Source organism: Chrysochloris asiatica, unplaced genomic scaffold (genome assembly GCF_000296735.1).
Source record: "Chrysochloris asiatica unplaced genomic scaffold, ChrAsi1.0 scaffold00123, whole genome shotgun sequence".
In the NCBI taxonomy this organism is placed as follows: Eukaryota; Metazoa; Chordata; class Mammalia; order Afrosoricida; family Chrysochloridae; genus Chrysochloris; species Chrysochloris asiatica.
In genome coordinates this window covers 10,071,030-10,092,271 of record NW_006408641.1, presented here as the reverse complement: position 1 = coordinate 10,092,271, position 21,242 = coordinate 10,071,030, and the positions used below count along the sequence as shown (strand labels likewise).

The window sequence follows — 21,242 nt, the reverse complement described above, 5'->3', positions numbered from 1 at the left end:
TATCTTTTGCTTGTTTGTGTGTTTTGTTGTGTTTGATAGTATACTTGTACCATGTATCAGATCCCTCATGTAGCTCTGTAGGATAAGCACTGAACTGCAAAACGCAAGGTAAGAGATTCAAACCCTGTATACATACAATGTTGAATTCGAAGATGCTCAAAGATCAGATGTATAAAAGTATCGATAATTAAAGGCAATAATAATGAAGTTGTTTTTAGATTTACAATCAGAACTAATTTATAAGTACTAAGAAAGCTACCTGGTGAAAGTCCGGAACTACCAGTATTAGTTGATCTCAGAAAGGGAAGAAGAAGGCAGGGCTCAATCTCGCTAAGATTGATCTTCTATTATCCCTCTTCTTTTTACTGTAACTGGCTTACTTTGAGCCATTTGCTTTGAAGTCAGAATGGTTTCCTTATATGCATATAACTGTTGAGAGTAACCTTTGCTTCATTTTCCTGAACTTTAATTTCTAACAGGCAGTAACATAAGCTCTTATCAAAAACTTTTAACCTCAAAATGCCCCAAGCCAGACACTTTGACAGCAAAAACGTGGATCGTTCAGGTTTCCCTGTAATCTGAAAAACCCAAAAAACTACCTTATATACTTTGTTGTTGTTAAGTGCCAACGAGGTGGCTCCCACTCACAGCGACCCTGAATAGGATTTTCAAGGAGAGGTTGGTGGGTTTGAACCCCCGATCTTGCGATCCAGCGCTTAAACTACACACCACAGGGTTTAAAAAAGTTCGGGGTTAAAATGTAAGGAAAAGATAATGGAATTTTTCCAGGAATTTCATTGAAGTCCCCTAGTATTATCCTAGAATAACGTGTAAGGGGAAAACTGTTTTATTAGGTGCCGTTGAGTCGATTCCGACCCTGAACAGGGTTTCTGAGGAGCGACTGGTGAGTTTGAACCACCGACCTTGTGGTTCAAACCGACCTTGTGATCTAGCGCATTATCCTACAGGGCCACACCGGGACTCCACTGCTGCTGCATTATTCTTGGAGATGCGCAAGTAAGAAAGGGGACTTTGTTTGGAAGTCTCAAGGGTTTCTGAAGCTTTCTCAGGGCGGCTCCCACCCTAAAAGGGCAAAGAAATCGTTAAAAAAATTGTGCTTCCGGAAAAACCATTCGCGCCAGCTCGATAGGGAAGAGCGGAGGCACAGCCCTACTACGGGAAGACGCAGGGCAAAATTTCCTTTATCAAACCGCCAGGTGGAGAGCGGGTTGTCAATAACCCAGAAGTAAAAGGCCGTTTCCTTCAGGTATTAGACTTCGGCTAAAGGAAGTCCCGGCCGGAAGACTTTTAGTCAGGCTTTCGTAATTCTTCCTAGCTTTTCTTACCATACTCCCAGCTTTTCTATTGCTGTAACTATTGAGATCGCTCCTCCACATATAATCAGAGTTTTGCCGCAGATCCCCAAGGGGCCAGCTACACTTGGCCACGCCTTCCTTAAATTTTTTCTTGTAAGGGTCCCTATCAGGGCCAATTAGCGTTCCCCGTAGAGGTAAAAAACGTTTGGGGTTTTCAGCTCCCAAAGCTCAACGCAGCCAGGCTGGCGCCTGCGCGGGACTTTACTATAGAGAGACAGTCACCTCTCTGGTCTCGGTTTACACTCTCTATGGTCAAACCGGGTCGGTGGCGGTAAGGGGAAAAAGGGAGATCGTAGTGCGCAGGCGCTCTCGGCCTCTTTTTTTTTTTTTTTTTTTAACCCCCCGCACCGAGCGCTTAACCTCATTGGGGTGGAGGAGAAGGCGGCGGCTGCCTTGTGCGCAGCGGCAACAGTAGTGATCGTACGGCTGTAAGTATCCGGTTAGGGCGCTGGGATTTAGGACTGAGCCTCTTGAGGTCCCTGCCCCCTCCCCTGCAGTTTAGGCCCCGGGTCTGGGTAGGGAGATGTCCAGCGCTGTCATCGGCTCCTGGGTGCACTTTGGGGGGAGGGGGTGGCTCTTAGGTGGGAACTAGGGCGAGGATCTAGATGGAAGGTTGTTTATCCAACCAGTAGGTCGCTGATCCCAGGCTGCCTTGCAGGGGTGGGGGTGGGTGGCGGCTGTGGGGTCAGCTGGCTTTGTGTGCCCTTCTCCTGCTCCCAGACCCCACCCCAGCCCCTACTCTTCTCTGCCGGTTGGGAGAAGCCGGCGGATCCCGAGTCGTGTTTGAAATAAGCTGGGGACTACGAGGAGAGGGAGCGAGGGGGAAAAACCCCCAACTAGTCTTCGGCGAGTGACGGGTGTGGAGAAAGATCCAGAGGGAAGGGGTGTTGAGGAGGCGGGCGGCGGTGGCTCCCAGCCGGGCCAGACAAAAGCTGAGCGAGAGGCGCTGTGCGGAGCAGCACTCGGGCGGGATGTGGAGGGTCCCCTTCGTCCTCGGGGCCTTCCGAGAGCTTCTTCCCGAAACTGGGGAAGTGTTGAATGAAGCCTTGTACAGCTTCTTCAACTTGCCTTTGTTGTTCTTTAGTGTTGGCGGAGGCGCTCTGAGAAAGATGTGTGTATGATCTTCACATTAGCCTGGTTGGGTACAGTGGAGCTAATCAAATTCGACTTTCCATTTTCTGAGCTGTTGAGGATTCCAGAGTCTGACTAACTGCATAATATATTTAAAATAGTTATGGTGTTTTTCTAGTATTTTTAAACATCCTAAGTGGAGACAGCCTTACAGCACCTCGTGTTGCAATAGAGTGAGTTTATGACCCTGTGTAATGAGGTTCGTTTATTAAATAGTGACCATTCATTGTTGTTATGTGCTGTGGAGTCGGTTTCGACTTATAGCGACCCTGTACTGGGTTTCCGAGGCTGTAAATCTTAACGGGAGCAGAAAGCCACATCTTTCTCCCGGACCATTCATAGAACCCATGATTTAAAAACATTTATTTGTGTGTGTGTGTTTTTGGTGAACGGTTACCCAGCAAGTTAGATTTTCATTTAACAATTAGCACACAGATTGTTCAGTGACATTGGTTACATTTTTCCAATGTGTCATCATTCTTATTCATTTCTTTCTGGATGTACATTTCCAGTAATGAAAATTCCCTGTCCCCTTGCCCTCTCATCTTATTTTAGAGTAATTGTTGACCATTTGGTTTCAGATAGGACCCGTGAGCTCTTTAAACCTGATACATGAATTCTGAAATGTGGCAATATGAGGTTGAGGTTCTCTAGCCCTTTCTGAGGCAATGATACCAAAGGGTCCGGAGAGAATTGTGTGCTACCATTTGCTTATTAAGCTGCCGCAGTCTGGTATCATTTGTGGCCTTAAAAATATTATTTTCATTGTTGTGATTTGTGACATTTACTGGCACCTGATGTGATGAGGGATCATGGATGTTGAACTCTGCTCATCAAGCCCGTGGGAGAATAGAAACATTGATGCAGAGACCATCTAGATAAAAATAACGGGACCTGAATGTTTATTTTCCCCATTTGCTAAGACAGATTTAAATTTTGGTGAACTATTTTGCTTAGTCATCTTTGTAAAATTGTAATTGCAATGTTTTAGTAGTTGTTAATGAAATATGTTTGCATAATTCATTATTGGCTGACATGTAGTGCTGTGTTTTAGATTTTTTTAAGTTTTATTTTTATTGAGTTTTCAGCCAAAAATTTAAATTTACCCTGCTCAGATTAACCAAAGTCACAACTCTTTTGAAGAGACTTTGGAGGTGGTGGAGGTGTTATTGTAGCTCCATGTTAGAGTTGAAGTTGCAAATGAAGAACAAGGCTTTTGCTAAGTTTACACTGTGAATTTGTTAGAATTGAAGACCTAGATCGCCTAGTGTCATGTTTGGAATTAACACACAGACTTAACTGTACTTAGGTAACATAGGTAAATGTATTGTACTGATAGTAAGCAAACATCTGAAGCTTGGTGTGTAAGGCTTTAGTAACTATTGTGATAGAATTGCTTAAGTGTAGTTAGTTGATGGGAACTTGCTTTTTAATAGAGCAATATTTCAGTTCTTAAAATAGTTTGACAGGGATGATTGACCAGAGAATATTATTATTCAAATATGTTGTTGTTAGGTGCCATTGAGTGGGTACCAACTCATAGTGATCGTATGCACAACAGAATGAAACACTTCCCGGTCCTGGGCTAACCTCACAATTGCTGCCACATTTGAGCCCATTGATGTTGCCACTTTGCTAATCCATCTCACTGGGCGTCTTCCTCTTTTTCTCTTACTCTACACCTTACCAAACATGATATCCCTCTCCAGTGACTGATGTCTCCTGACAATATGTCCGAAGTATGAGAGACTAAGTCTGACCATCCTGGCCTCCAAGGAGCGCTCTTTCCAACACAGATCTGTTTGTTCTTTTGGCAATCCATAGTACTTTCAATATTCTCCTCCAACACCATAACTCAAGTGCATCAATTCTTCTACTGTCTTCTTTATTCACTGTCCAACTTTAATTTGCATATGAGGTTATTGAAAATACCATGGCTTGGGTCAGGCGCACCTTAGTCCTCAAGTTGACATCTTTGCTCTTCAACACTTTAAAAAAGGTCTTGTGGAGCAGATTTGCTTAATGAGATATGTCGTTTGATTTTTTTTACTGCTTTTTCCATGAGTGTTGTGGTTGATCCAAGAAAAATGAAGTCTTTAACAACTTCAGTCTTTTCAACGTTGATAAGAATGTTGTTTATTGGTCCAGTGGTGAGGGTTTTTGTTTTGTTTACGTTGAGATGAAACCCATACCGAATTCACTAGTTTTTGCTTTTAGAGTTTTTACTTTGATATTTTGTTAATTCTCTTTTCTTATGTAGGTCAGTCTCTTGATTTTTTTTAAAGTTGCTTGAAATTGTTTCTTAGACCTGAAACTTAAAATAACTGAGACACCATTCATTCTCAGAAGTCTCCCACTTAAAATCATAATGTTAAGTGGTATACTTTTTTATTTCATAGTAGTATTTACAAATATTACAATCATTTAAGGGTTTATAAATACAGACTCAGAGACCTGGTGTGGTGGTTTAGAATAAGCACTGTACTGCGAACTGCAAAGTTGGCTGTTTAAACCCACCAGTCACTCCTTGGAAACCCTTGCAGGGTTGCTGTGAATTGGAACAGACTCGGCTGCGTTTAGCAATAATGACAACAAATATAGACTCAGAGCTCTATGGGTTATTAAAATAGTTTTGGTATTAAGCGCTGTCAAGTTGGTTCCAACCCATGATGACCCTTAATAAGATTTCTGAGGAATGGCTGGTGGGTTTGAACTGTGGATCTTTAGATTAGCAGTCCAGTGCTTATTCTACAGCACCACGTCAGGACTCCTCACATAGTTGTTATTGAGTGATGTTGAGTCGGTTCCGACCCAAACCTTATAGGGTTTCTGAGGAGCAGCTGGTGGTAAAAACAGTGTTTAGTGTCTTGTTTCTTAGAAAAGAAGCATCTATTCCTAAAAAATAGAGAGTTTACAGATTTTGGTATCTAAAATATAATTTATAGAAATGATCTTACTTTTCTGTACCCAGTGTCAGCAGAGGCATCATAAATGATGTTTGTTTGTTTGACTAGAGGCCCTTTTTTGCACCGCAATTTACTGATTGCTTTTAGCTGTTTTCTTGCCACCTCAGGGCTACCTCTTTTATGTTCCTGTCATTACTGCCCAAAGAATGCTTTTCCTATCCAAATTTTTGTAGTAGTCCTTCTCTTTCCTCTCCCATGGATCCTTAAAGGTCTACCTCAAATGCACTTAGATGACATTTCTTTCATAATACTTTTTTGACTTCTGTCTCCTTTCCTGCTGGAAGTCACCTCACCTTTTTTTTTTTAACTTTTTTATTGTGAATTGGGTGAAATTTACAGCACATATCATCAGTTTTGCATTCAACAATTGATATACATCTTGTTTCATCTCATTGATTACAATCCCTTCAGTATAACATCATTTATCTCACTTCTCCCTGCTTCTGCTTTTCCTTCTTTTTCAACCCTTCCAAACTTTGTCCTGGGGGTAAATACTGCCCGTTTTGATCTCAAATGGTTGAACTTTGGGATGAGTTCAGTTCTAAACTTGAAGGTGACCAAAGGCCATAGACTTGGGGTTCTCTATCTGATCAGTAAGCCTGTTCTGCTTTGTGATTTCGAATTTTGTTTCATATTTTTCTACTCTGTCCAAGACCTTTGAAAGTGATCCCATTCAGAGCTCTTGGTGGTGGTAGCCGGGTACCATCTAGTTCGGGTCTTAGCGTCCTGGAGACTGATATTTGTGTGGGCCATTGGATTGTTTCCATCCATCTTCAGTTTCCCATCTTTAATTTTTATTGCTCTTCTCTTCTCCAGATTAGATGAGACCAGTAACCAGTAGTTGCACCTTTGATGGCTGCTCATGAGTTGTTGTTGTTTTATTTTTTTAACTTTTTATTCTGAATTGGGTAAAGGTTTACAGATAATTAGTTTTACTTTCAACAAATCATATACATCTTGTTGATTGCATTCCCCTCGATATAACATCACCTGTCCCACGTTGTCTCTGTGTTTTCTGTTTATTTGGAAACCTTATACAAGGTTGCTATGAGTCGGCACCAACTCGAGGGTACTTAACAACCACAACATTCCACTTCTTCCCTGTATTTTCTGTTTCTATTCTTCCTTCTTCCCCAACCCTTCTGAAGTTTGTTTTGGGATTCTGAACTCTGTCCTTTTGATCTCAAATGGCTGACCATTCTGTGGTATGCGAACCTCACTTGTGTTATTATTCCCCCTATAGACCTATCTATTGCCTGGCTGAAAATTGAGCCGTGCAGATGAGATCAGTTCTAGAGCTGAAGGGTGACCAAGGACCCTTGAGGGTTTTACCAGTGTCTGTCTGATGGTCTTTTTTTTTTCCTGATGATTTTGAGTTTTGTTCCATGTTTTCTCCTTGTGAATTCCAGGACCTTATAACATGATCCCTTTCAGAGCAGGTTAGTAGTGGTAACTAGTCACCATCCAGTTCTTTTGGTCTTAGGATCATGGGGACTGATAATTCTTGTGGTTGATTAGTCCATGGGGCTAATTATTTTCATGCATCTTCAATTTTCATCACTAATGAGCCCTGGTCTGACGCTGTTGGGTAAGCATGGGACTGCAAACTTCAAGGTTGGTGCTTCAAACTCACCGGCTGCTCCTTGGAAACAGGGTTGCTATGAGTTATATATAACTGACTCAGTGGCACTTAACAACAGCAATAATGACAACAATGGAAACTGTGGAGTCCTGGTGTGGTGTTAAAGGATAAACACAGGACTGCTAGCTGCAAAGTTGGCAATTCAAATCCACCTGCTGTTTCTTGGAAACCCTGTATAATGTATATATATGTTGTTGTTAAGTGCCGTCGAGTCAATTCCAACCCATAGCGACCCTGTACAGGGTTTCCGAGGGTGTAAATCTTTACGGGAGTAGAAAGCCTCATCTTTCTCCCGCGGAACGGCTGGTAGTTTCGAACCGCTGACCTTAAGGTTCACAGCCCTAGTGGCGTAGTGGGTTACATGTTAGGCTGCTAACTGCAGAGTTAGCAGTTCAAATCCACTACCTGTTTCATGGGAGAAGTAAGAGGCTTTCTGCTCCTGTAATGATTTGCAGACTTGGAAACCCTCTCCAGGGTCACTGTGAGTTGGAACTGACTTCACAGCATGCAGCAGCAGCATCATAATCTAGAATGAAACAATTGAAGTCTTGCAAGAGCACCTGGAGGTTCCGTAGTTCAGCACTTTGCTTAAGTCTGTTACAGTTCTGATTGTCAGCCTTAAACTGCAGCCATTTCTGTTACTGGACAGGTTTGATTAACAGAAAAGTTTTAGACTCTGAAAATCTGCTCCATTTTATCTGTTAACCTTAGTTACAGCCTCAGCAGTAACATGGATTTGGTCTGTTTCTTTTCCACATGATATCGCTGTTGTTAGTTGCTGTCCTGCGCTGTATTGACGACGTCCATGCAATTGTCCTTCCTATTTCTTAGCACAGTCATCAGTCACTAGATGGAAGTAGGTGCAGTAGAAAAGCATACATGTGTAGTCCCATACTTCTGGGACTCACAGTCTAGTTGTTGTTGTTGAGTGCCATCAAGTCGATCCCGACCCATAGCGACCTTGTATAGGGTTTCCAAGGAGCAGTTGGTGAGTTTGAAACGCCGACCTTGCAGTTCAAATGGCTTTGTAGTTTGGCCCATTAACCCACAGCACCACACCAGGACTCCCACAGTCTAGTAGGGAAATTAAAATGACAGCATTAGTGTAGTTCTCACCATGCTCGTTTTGTTGTTGTTGTTGTTGTTAAGTGCCGTAGAGTCCATTCCGACCCATAGCGACCCTGTGTAGGGTTTCCAAGGAGCAGCTGATGAGCTTGAAACACTGATGTTACAGTTCAAATGACTTTGCAGTCTGATACATTAGCCCAAAACACCACACCAATAAATAAATAATAGGTTTAGGCAACTGTATTTATTGTTAAGTGCCATGGAGTCAGTTCTGACTCATAGCAACCCTGTATAAGATTTCTGAGGAACAGCTGGTGGATTTGAACTGCTGACCTTGCGGTTAGCAGCCCAGTGGCTATCCGACAGCATCACACCAATGTCCTTTAAATCCAGTGTCTGAATTACAGCACAGGACTTTTCTGTAACCTGACCATGACATATACAGCTGTTTTCTAAGACAGGAAACTGTATCTGCAATTTTCAAGCATTGTTGTGTATTTGGGCTCTGCCCTGTGTCTTTGGCCCAATTATTCTTTCTGTTTTTGTGTCTTCATCTGTAAAACAGTTGTGAAGATTATCGTAAGGATTAAATGAGATAATCATGTAAAATGTGAGAACAGTGCCAAGCATGATGTTGTTGGTGGCTAAGTTCCGTCAAGTCTGTTCCAACCCATAGCGACCCTGTATAGGGTTTCCAAAGAGTGACTGGTGAGCTTGAACTCCCAACCGTGCAGTTCAAACTGACTTTGCCGGCCAGCGCATTAACGTACAGCGCCACAGCAGTATGAAGTAGATGGATAATACATGGAGGTGGTGGTTGTTAGGTTTTCGAGGCTATGATCTTTTGGAAGCAGACTGCCAGGCCTGTCTTCTGAGGTGCCTCTGAGTTTGGCTACTCAGAGAGTCTTTATCCATTAGGAGATAATAATAATGTAGTACTAGGGTGGCACCATAAGATAAGCACTGACCACCATGTCTGTGGTTCAAACTCTATCCGTTCCTCAGAAGTCCTATACAGTGTCACTAAAAGTTGAAACCGACTTGCCATCAAGTCAGTTCCGAATCAAACCCTGTTTAGGATTTCCAAGGAGTGGCTGTTGAGTTTGAACCGCCAACCTTGTGATTAGCAGTCCAGAGTTTATCCTATAGGATAATTCATATAATTCATAGAAGAGGAAAGTCACAGCCCCTAATTTTAGACTCTTTTTGTGAGGTAACCCCATTTATTATCAGTTTTTAATATAACCTTTTTGTACACATACACACACGCACACATATATATGTTGTTGTTATTAAGTGCTGTCAACTCGATTCTGACCTATAGTGACCCTATATGGGGTTTTCAAGGAGCAGCTGGTGAGCTTGAACCACTGACCTTGCAGTTCAAACGACTTTGCAGTCTGACACATTAGCCCACAGCGCCACACCTGGTCTCTCTCTCTCTCTCTCTCTCTCTCTCTCTCTCTCTCTCTCTCTCTCTCTCTCTCTATATATATATATATATATATATATGTAAAGCCTCATCTTTCTCCTGCGGAACCGCTGGTAGTTTCGAACTGCTGACCTTGTGGTTCATAGCCCAATTCGTAACCACTATGCTACCAGAGCTCCATATATAAATAAAAATAAATATGTGAATATCTTCATCATAATACTAGCCAGATTAAAAAAAAACCCAAAACCAAAAACCTGTTTTCAAAGCACTTTGAAGGTAGGCAAGGGAAGATATCATCGTTGTTCCATTAATGTACTGATGAGAAACCAAGGCCTGCAAGTTAAATCCTGGCACACTACAGCCCTGATATTTCCCCTTTGTTCCCTAAACTCTCAGAACTTTAAAAAGGAACACAGTTTGAGTCCCTCAAGGATGCTAAACTGCCATTTTGATGTGGTGTAAATCAGCACAGGATTTTTCTGGGAAGGGTTGTTGTTGTCAAGTGCCGTCGAGTGGGTTCCGACCCATAGTGACCCTATGTAGCGTTTCTGAGTAGTGGCTGGTGAGCTTGAACCACCTACTTTGTGGTTCAGACCAACTTTGAAGTACAGTGCATTAACCCACAGTGACACAGAAGGTTTAGAGAGATGAAAAACAGAGCCTTCAGAATTGTATAGGCCTAGATGGAAGATAAGTTGAGAAACAGTAACTTTATGTTTTGGTATTTTTGTTTAATAAAAGTTTCTATTTAGCAATAGTTTTTGACTTACTTTCATGTATCTATTAGCGCTTATCTTTTTGTAAAAGACAGTCTAGAATTGGCTGTAGTTGTTGTTGTGAAGTGTTGTTGAGTCGGTTTCGACCCATAGCGACCCTAGTTATCTGTTATTGGTAATTATCTGTTAGCATAACACACTGGGGTGAGTCCAATTCATTCAAGGTCCACTTGCCATTTCTACTTGTCTCTATAACTGTTTTTCAGGGAACTCTCAAGTTAGTCCAAGACATAGGGTTCCAGTTGGACAATTTGCAAATACCTCCTTGTTGTTTGTCTTGTTTCAACTCATAGTGACTCTGTATAGGGTTTCAGAGGAGCAGTTGGTGAGTTTGAACTGCTGACCTTGTGGTTCAAATGGACCTTGCAGTCAAGTGCACTGAGTACCGTGTTCACTGCTTTGATTCTTACACCCATCCATACCAAGTAAGACAGAAGTGCAAGTGGCTGTATTCTCAATCTGTTACTTCCGTCTACTTAAGGACCCTGCACTTTGCCAGAAAAAGGTTGTTTCTAATACCAAAATAAAACCAAAAATAAATGTAGTATAGCATTAGGTAAATGTTCTGCAAAAGACTTCTCAAGTGTTCAAAAGTGAAGATGTCATTTTGAGGACTAAGGTGCACCTGACCCAAGCCATGGTATTTTGAATAGTCTTACCTGCATTTGAATTATGGTGTGGGTTGTTGTTGTTATGTGCCGTGGAATTGGTTCCGACTCATAGCAACCCTGTACAGGGTTTCCGAGGCTGTAAATTTTTAGGGGAGCAGAAAGCCTCATCTTTCTCCCCTGGAACAGCTGGTAGTTTCGAACTGCTGACTCTGAGGTTCGCAGCCCGATTCGTAACCACTATGTTACCATAGCTCCTTATGGTGTGGGTAAAGGATATTAAAGATACCATGGACTGCCAGAAGAACAAACAGAATTGTCTTGGAAGAAGTACAGCCAGAATGCTCCTGAGAACAATGGGACTTTGTCTCACGCACTTTGGACATGTTGTCAGGATGATCTCTAGTCCTGGAGAAGGGCATCGTGCTTGGTAAAGAACATGGCCAGCAAAAAGGATGATAGAGAACATGCAACCTGAACTCCAACATAAGCATGGTTATGAGGAAAGCACAGGGCAGGGCAGTGTTTTGTTCTGTTGTACTTTGGGTCACTATGAGTTGGAACAACAGAATCAGTCAAATTTATGTCTAGTCCTTTAAATAAATATTAGTTATATTAGTAAAGAATGTAAATGATGTGTTCTTTAATGATTACATTTTTATGTAACAATATATGTACTTAGTAGTGACAGTAAATAAATAATAAATCTATAATAGAGAAAGTCAGTGGTGAGAGGGGAAAAGCATATCCAGCTATCTTAAAACATGCAATTACCTCTTCATGTAGCACCCCTTAAGACTGTCCATACATTAGCCATGCTTTTTGGTAAACAGTTTTTAATGTTGCATGTTTTATGCATAGTTTTCCATGTAGCTTAGTTGTATTTGAGGTTCTTTCACATGCAGACATTCTTTTTTTTTTTTTTTCCTGTGTGTGTGTGTAGGATAAGCACTAGACTGTTAACCACAAGGTCAGCAGTTCAAACCCACCAGCCACTCTGTGGAAATCTTATACAGGTTCGCTATGAATCAAAACTGACTCGACGGCACTTAACAATAGCAACAACATAAGGAGCCCTGGTAGTGTAGTGGTTTAGGCATTGGGTTACTAACTATAAGGTCAGCAGTTCGGAGCTCCATGGAGGAACGATGAGACTTTCTACCTCCATAGAGATTTGCAGCCTGAGAAACTCTACAAGGTCATTATGAGTCAGAACTGACTCGATGGCACATCACTGTCTTCAGTGTAAGTAATATATGGATATCATTTTGCATATAGTTTTGTTTTTGTTTTTTGTTTTGGTATTTTTCTCTTAGCATAAATGAAAAGAAATGAGATTATTGGGTTGAAAGATACTATCATTTTTATGACACTTGATACTTACTGTGCCTGATTGCTGACCAAAACACCAGTTTTTAACTTCTAGCAATGTAAGGATTTATCAGTTTCAGCAAATTTTACCAACTTCAGATGATATAATTTATTGTGAATTGTTTTGTTTTATTTAGAAACTTTATTGTGAATTGTGATAGCATAACTAATTTTTTTTGCTACTATAAGATCTGGAGTATCTTTCATTGCTTATTTTGTGTTTATATTAAATAATAAGAAGTCATTTAACAATAAGAGGAACTTTCATACGAACAAGGTGCCCTGGTGGTGCTGCTGGATAAACATTTGACTGCTGACTGCAACATCAGCAGTTCAAACCCACTAGCCGCTCCATGGAAAAAGATGAAGCTGTCTGCTCCTATCCAGATTTACAGTCTAAGAAACGCTACATCGGATTGTTATGAGTTGGAAGTGATTCCATGGCAGTTGTTTTTGTTTCTTTTGGTTTTCATATGAACAGATGATGAAATCTGTCTTGACTATTGAGGTGCTTGCTCTTACTTCTGTAGTGTCCAGTGCTGACCTGCATTAACAAAGCTAAGCGTGGAGGGAAGTGAATCTTTGTCTTGTATAACAGCATTGAACTATTTGTTCACATCAGAATGTAATCTTAACATTTTAGCTCACCTTCAGACCGTTTCTGTAAACAGTTGTACTCCTGGACCCTGTGTGAAATGTACTAAATCAGAAAGTCCAGAAACTGCTTTAGTAACAGTTTCTTTCTTTCTTTTTACATTCAACAAATTATACATGTTTTTTCCTCTCAATGATTATAATCCCCTCCCTGCAACAACAGCTATCCTGCTTCCTCCCCGTGGATTCCTGTTTACATTTTATATTTCACAAATGAACAAAGCAAAAATATTTGATGTACACATACAAAACAAAAAATATTTATACGTCTAAATGTCTTAAGGGCATATTCTGCTAGGAGCCTCCTGTCTGTAGCCAAAGGCTTACTCAGTCCTTGGTCCTAGAGAACGCAGCTGCTCTACCAATCCATGCCATCACCTCTGCCACCATCTCTGCTGTCACCGTTTTTGTAGACAGGATCTCATGCTCCACTCATGCTCTTCCTTCTTGGTGGTTCTGGGACCGTCTGTTCCTGAAATGAAAGATTAATTACTCCCCCCTTTTAAATACTCATCTTCTACAATTACAGTGTGACAATCTCAATTAATCCTGCTAACAGTTACTCACAATTGTAACATAAAACCCTAACAGCATCATCCCCCAGCCCTTTTCACTTGATCCATTTGGAGAAGAGGAAAAGTATTCAGTGAGGATACTACCTTACCCTCTTGTTCTGGAACTTAGCAAACTCATAAAAGCTTGTAAGCCAGCCACTTTGTGCCTTTAGGGTCCCCATCATTGATAGCCAATGTCTAGATTGCCCTGTCAGCCTGGTGCTCTGAGAATGTAAGCTTGTTCCTTGATGTGAAGAATCTTTCCATCCTGGTTGGAATTTTGAGCAATTGCATCCAAAAGCAAAGGTCCAGTTCATCAAATTGTAGCAATTTACACTTGCTCACAGTATCACCATCGTTACCTTCTTCTGGTTGAGTTCTGGTTAGCTATCCAAATGGGTACCAGCTGCAAGTTTGGGAGTTCATGCACATCTCCCTCCACTTCAGACCAGCTGACTGCTTCACTTTCAGCTTTAGCTCCCAGTGGCTAGGTCAGTGACCTTGAGAGTTCACACATCTCTTTAAACTTAAGACCAGCCAGCTTTTCCTCTTTTTTCTCTCATCACAAGGTCAACAGGTGTCAGTGAAACATGGTCAAACTCAGCTCATGTCTTCATTGCTGCATTTCCTCTACTTCCACTCAAAAGTAGGACCCAGGTGGTCACCATCAAACATACTAGACTGCCCATGGGTTCCTTTGAGTTTCAGTCTTACAAGGGCTCCCTGATGGGCTGACTGTTCTTGCCTTTGATATTCTCAAAACAAACAGTGTGCTTAATATTCTAATAGCTAAACAGTCAGCTTTTTTTTCTCCAGGTCTTTTTTCATTCAGATTCTTCTGTTCTAGTAGTTTTGGGTTGGTCTGCATGTCTTTTCAAGTAGAAATGTCTCAACTCAAAAGGTTCTGGGTGGGGCTCAGGACTTCACCTAAGGCCCAACACTCTACAAAGACTTAGCAAGAAACCTATTTCTCTAGGCAAATTCTAATTCTCCTTTTAGAAAATCCAGTCGGTTATAGGCTAAAGATGGCTTACAAGCTTTCTGTAATCATAATTCTTAATATTCATTTCTATCACACTTACCTGTTTATTTTGCCAATATCCAAAAGACAGTTAAACATCTAAATATTTTTTTTCCCCTCCATTACTCATTCAGATTATCTTGACCCTTGTATCACAGACTACTGTTATTCCAAGGTGTTGCTGTTGTTGTTAAGTGCCTTTGGGTCGATTCTGACCCATAGTGACCCTGTATAGGGTTTCTGAGGAGCAGCTGGTGAGCTTGAATCACCGACCTTGCAGTTCAAAAGGCTTTGCAGTCTGGTGCATTAACCCACAGTGCCACACCAGGATATAAATCATTATTTACCTCTCCTATTTAGACTATGCATACTGACCTACCTCTTCCTATATTTATTGTTCATCTCTCACCCTCTTTTCTTCTTATGCATTGCCTTCCCCCTTCTTGTACACTGCCTTCCCCATCTCCCAAACTAATGTGTGTCTACCTGTGAATTACTCTTCCCTACCTCTCCCCAGGTAACCATCAGAGAATGTTTCTTTTAATATGGAAATTTTTCTTAAGCATTTATAATAATGTTCTCATGTAATGTTTGTCCTTTTGTGATTGACTAATTTCACTCAGCATAATGTCCTCCAGGTACATCATGTTATGAGGTGTTTTGCAGATTAGTCATTATTCTTCAAGGTTGCACAGTATTCCATGTGTGTATGTACTAAAGTTTTTTTTTAATCTAGTCTTCCATTGATGGGCACTTATGACTGTCTCCATGTTTTTGCTGTTGTGAATAGTTCTTCGATGACCGTTGGTGTCCTGGTTTGTATTTCTTATGGCTATGTAATAAGTAGAGGAATTGCTGGATCATAAGGTATTTCTATTTCCAGCTTTCTGAGGAAGTGTCATACCATTTTCAGGAGTGGTTGAACCATTTTACAGTCCCACCATCAATGTAGCAGGGTCCTAGTCTCTCTACACTGTCTCTAGCATTGTAGTTTGCTGTTTTTTTTGAACTTCACTTGTAATACTGGAGTGAGATGATATGTCATTGTTTTGATTTGCATCTCGCTCATCAGCTGCTCCTGGGAAGCCCTATACAGGGTCGCGACTCGATGGCACTTCACAGCCACAACGAGGAGTTCTGGTAGTATAGTGGTTACGAATTGGGCTGCTAATCTCATGGTCAGTGGTTTGAAACTAGCAGCTGTTCTGAGAGAGAAAGGTGAGGCTTTCTGCTCCCATAGATTTACAGCCTCGGAAACCCTGTACAGGGTCGCTATGAATTGGAACTGACTCCACAACACAGAATAATAACAACAATGGCTAGTCCTGGTGTGGCACTGTGGGTGAATGCACCAGACTGCAAAGCCATTTGAACTGTAAGGTTTGGCGGTTCAAGCTAACCAGCTGCTCCTTGGAAACCCTAATAAGGGTTGCTATGGGTTGGAGTCAACTCGACGACACTTAACAACAACAACAATCGCTAATTATCGTGACTATTTCTTCATATGTTTGTTGGCTTCCTGAATGTCTTCATTGGTGAAGTTTATGTTCATGTCCTGTACCCATCTTTAAATTAGATTTATAAATTTTACATTTACTTCCTTGTCTGATATGTTGCAATTTTTTTTCCCCAATCTGTGAGCACTGTTTTACTGTGTTGGTGCAGTTGTTTGATACACCTAAGTTTCTAATTTTTGTAAAACCCTGTCATCCATTTTGTCTTCCATTGTTTGTGTGTTTTTTACAGTGTTTGATGGTGTGTGTATGCCACGTATGAGAGCCCCTAAGTTTGTCCCTATTTTTCCATTGATGATCTTTATAGTTCTAGGTGTTGCATTTAGTTCTTGAATCACTGTTGAGGGTTTTTTTTGTTATATGTTTTTGTTTTTTTTTCATTCTTTTGCAAATTCATTTCCAGTTTTGTCAGCACCATTTGTTCACGAGACTATCTCTTGCTTATTTAATATGTTTTGGCCCTTTGTCAAAGATCAGTTGACTGTATGTGGATGGATTTATTTCCTTACAGTTTCTCCAAGTGATTCTGAGGCTGCTAAAGTTTGAGAGTGACCTTTGGGGACTACCTTCTAGCTAAATGTTCTGCTCTGTTTCTTCACAGATTGTGTCTTTCCTCTGGGTAAAGGCTAACTCTTATGAACAGTTGTTCAGACATGTTAACTGAGACTTGTATATAGAGAATGAATTGTGTAGCAGTGCCATTGCTAATGAAGAGTAGCTGGGATCGTTCTTGGAACAATAAGCCAGTGTTTCTAGGGTAAGTAGAACTGCATAAAATCAACACTTATTCTGAAATCTTCTTGAGGTTCTGGTAGTATTGTTTAAGTTCTGTTTATCTCTTGGAGTTCTGACTCAAGCAGTGTCTTGCTTAGTCTTTGATCTGTCAAAGGGTAGCACGTAGTCCTGTTGACACAGTAGCAGTAACCAGCACAGGTGGAACATCCACCATTTGGCGGGCACTGAACTGGGAATTTCATACATACATTTTGGCTGGTGGTGGAGGTGTGCTGTCAGGTTGCTTCCAGTTCTCAGCAATCCTATGTCGGGCTTCCAAGGGAGCAGAAAGGCTCATCTTTCTCCTTCGGAGTGGCTAGTAGAGTCAAACTGCTGGCTTTGTAATTAGCAGCCCAACTCATAACCCACTGAGCTACCAGAGCTTCGCATTTATATTCTTTTGTCCATCATTGATGTATTTTAACGTCTTATTGTGAATTGTGAATTGGGCCAAGGTTTACAAAACAGATCCTCAGTTTTACATTTGACAGTTCGTGCACATTTTGTTTCATCTCACTGATTGCAATCCCCTCAGTGTAACATCACTTATCCCACTTCCTCCCTGTGTTTTTTTTTTATTTTTATTTTTTTTATTTCTGTAACTCTTTTTTTTTCTGTTAACTCCTGAAGTTTGTTCTTGGGTACATGCTGCCTCTTGCCCTCAAACGTTTGTTTTTTTTTGAGGTGTATGATGTCGCTAGTGTTATTGTTTCCCTTGTACAGCTCTCTGTTGTTGGGCAGGAAATTGAACCACAGGGGTAAGTTCAGTTCCAGACCTGAAGAGTGACGAAGAGTGACTAAGATGGGATAAACGTATATGTAGTGTGTTCCTGCTTTGCTGCTTGGAACTTCGTAAGGTGCTCCTGTTAGGTGTTGTTGAGTCAGTTCAGAATCACGTTGGCCGTATGCACAACAGAATGAGACATTGCTGGGTCCTATGCCATCCTCTCAGTTGTTGCTACACTTGAGCTCATTGCTGCTGCCACTGTGCCAGTCTCTTTTGGGGGTCTTCCTCTTTTTCTGTAGTTGAGTGCCATTGAGTCGCTTCCAACTCATAGCGACCCTGGATAGGGTTTCCAGGGCGCAGCTGGTGGATTTAGCTTACTGACCTTGTGCTTCTCAGTCCAGTGCTGATCCTACAGTGACCCTCCACTTTAACAACATGATGTCCTCCAGGGGCTGATAATATTTCCGAGGTATGAGAGAGTAAGTCTCACCATCCTGGCTTCTAAGGAGTACTCTTAGAAGAAGAGTTGTACTTCTTCCAACACAGATTTGTTTGTCCTTCTGGCAGCCCATGGTACTTTTAATATTCTTCACACCTTAACACAAATGTAGTAATTATTCTGTGGTCTTTGTCACTTGTTGTCACACTTTCACATGCACATAAGACTGAAAATATCATTGTTTGCGTCAGGCCACCTTTTCCCTCAAACTGACATCTTTGCTCTTGACCAATTTAAAGAGGTCTTATGCAGCAGATTTGCCTAATGCATTAATACATCATTTGATTTCTTGACTGCTGCTTCGAAGAGTGTTAGTGGATCCAAGCAAAATGAAGTATTTGACAACTTCAATCTTTTCTCCATTTATCATGATGTTATTGATTGGGCCAATGGTAAGAGTTTTTGTTTTTCATACATCGGGGTGCAACCCCTACTGAAGGCTGTGGTCTTTTATCTTCATCATTAAATATTTTAAGTCCTCATTGCTTTCAGCAAGCAAGGTTATCTCATCTGCATATCGTAGATTGTTAATGAGCCTTCTTCACTGATTGAGTAAGTATGGTAAAAGATTGCAACCCTGATGCACACCTTTTGTGATTTTAAACCTTTTAGTGTCATCCTGATTTTTTTGAACAACTGCCTCTTGGTCTCTGTACAGGTTCCTCATGATCAAAATTAAGTGTTGTGGAGTAACCGTTCTTCACAATATTATCCATCGCTTTATCATAATTCACATTTGAAAGCTTATAAATCTATCAGTGAGGTACAGTTTTATTATGCTTTATTATCAATAAAGCACAGCTAACACAGCTAACCATCTTTCTAAGGAGCTCTGATAGCATATTGGTTATGAGTTCAGCTGCTAATGTCACAGTCAGTAGTTCAAAATTACTAGCGGTTCTGCAGGAGAAATATGAGGCTTTCTGCTCCTGTAGAGATTTATAGCCTCAGAAACCCTATACAGGGTCGCTGTGAGTCGGAACTGACTCCATAGCACACAACCACCTTGCTTTAAGCCAAGGCTCATCTGACACCAGCAATGATACCTTTGTTCCAGATTCTTGTCTGAATTTGTCTTGAATCGCTGGCAGTTCCCTGTTGATGTACTGTTGAAGCTGTTTTTGAATTATCCATAGCAAAATTTGATTTGCATGTGATACTAATAATTTTGTCCGATGGTTTACCCTGGGTCACGACTCTTTGAAATGGGCACAAATATGGATCTCTTCTAATCACTTGGCCAAATTTCTTGGCATGGATGATTGAGTGTCTCCCGTGCTGCATCAGTTTGTGAAAGATTTCAATTTGTATTCCATCAATTCCCTGAGCCTTGTGTGTTGCCAGTGCCTTCATTGCACCTTGAATTACTTCCTTCAGTACCATTGACTCGTGATCATATGCTACCTCTTCAACTGGTTTAAATTGTCCATTTCATTTTTGTACATTGACTCTCTCTGTTCCTTGCATCTTTTTTCTGCATCATTCAATAATTTGCACATAGGATCCTTCTGTATTGCATGTCGAGGTTTGAGTAGTTTTAGTTCTTTCAGATTGAGAAATGTTGAGTGTGTTCTTCCTGTTGCTTCTGTAACTCCTGGTCTTTGCACATTTCATTATAACATTTAGCTATGTCTTCTTGAGCTGCCCTTTGAAATTTTCTGTTCAGTTTTTACTTCCTTATTTCTTCCATCTTCTTTAGCATCTCTACACTGGAGAGTAAGTTTTCAGAGTCTCTTCTGACATCCATTTTGATCTTTTCCTTCTTTCTTGCTTTCTTAATGACCTTTTGCTTTCTTCCTGTGAGATGTTCTTGACGTCATTCCACAACTCTTTTGGTCTTTGGTCATTAGTGTGTCATGCATTATTAACAAATCTGTTCTTGAACCTTGAAGACATTATGTTGCTTGAAATACAATACTGTACAAGACCATTATGGTAAACGCTTAAGAAAAGATACCCCTACTAAAAGGGAGAAAAAAATTCTTTGTTGGTTATGGTGGGATGGAGGGAGATGGGAGGAGGGGAGCAAGGAGACAATAGAGCACAAGGTAGGGAATAGACACATCATAGTTCAGGTGTTAGGGAGGGCAATAATACACAAGAAGGGAGATGGAAGAACAAGGTAGCTAGGAGAACATTTAGTCAGACTTGCATGGGCTAAGTGGAACAGAGGTAAATAGGGATGCATGCTCAACCTTGGAACAACAGGGCTCGGTGATACAGGGATCGAGGCATAGACTGGATGGGTAAAAGAGATGAAAGAATGTTAAGGTACTTAACTGTCTTATGAATATTTGTTTCTGTTGCCTACTACTGTAAAATAGACGCTTGAGTTGCATGGAAAGGAATATCAGGAAACATGATTGTGGAAAGCTTGTAAGCCCATCTTCAGCCTGTAACTGATTGGAATACCTGAAAGGGTTGTAGAATTTGCCCAGTGAAATAGATTGCCTGCGGAGCCTTTGTTGGAATCCTGATCCCCATCCAGAACCTTCTGAGGTAGGACATTCCCAGTGGAAAGGACAAGCAGACCAGCCTGGAATAGCTAGAGGAACAGAAGATACTTCTTCAGAGACATACCATCAGGAAAAATCCAAAGCAAAAATGGCAGTCTGATTGGCTACTACAAGAACAAGTAAGTTGTTCGTTGGAGAGCCATCATGGTGAGCAATCAAGTCCCTTCAGGACAAATCCTCCTCTAAGACTGAAACTCAAAGGGGACACGTGAGCAGGCGTGTAAGCTTGCTGGTGACCACGTTGGTCTCAAGGTGAATGGAAGAGGAAGAAAGGCAGCAGTGAAGATATAGGCAGAATTTGACTACGTTCCAGAGACTTCCATCGACCTGGGGATGAGAGAGAGAAGAGGAGGGCTTGGTGGGTCCGAAGTGTGATGAGAACTGTGGACTCCTGAACCCATGGACAAGGACATAGCCACAGAAGGCTGGAGCTGAGAGTGAAGCGTCCAGCTGATGTGATGGGACTCACAAGAATGCCCCCAAAAGGAAACAAGTGTAAATTGCTACTATTTGATAAACTTATACTTATGGATGTCATAGCTCAAAATATCAACTGAGAGGGTAGGAGTCTCCACATCAAGTATTAATGCTATCCCCTCTGTATACAGGG

The 21,242-nt window shown here is 41.2% G+C and overlaps 1 protein-coding gene across 2 annotated transcripts in view; it reads left to right on the top strand.

The window, feature by feature from the left end:
• Positions 1–1,699: 1,699 nt before the first annotated feature.
• Positions 1,700–21,242, top strand: part of CLASP1 (cytoplasmic linker associated protein 1) — a 304,172-nt gene continuing 284,629 nt past the window's right edge. Inside the window, exons 1-2 of one of the 2 annotated variants that reach the window (XM_006868736.1) lie at positions 1,700–1,790; positions 13,660–13,666. The gene's annotated coding sequence lies outside the window, so the exon portion shown is untranslated. The remainder of the gene's footprint in view (positions 1,791–13,659; positions 13,667–21,242) is intronic. The other variant, XM_006868737.1, reaches the window with a different exon arrangement.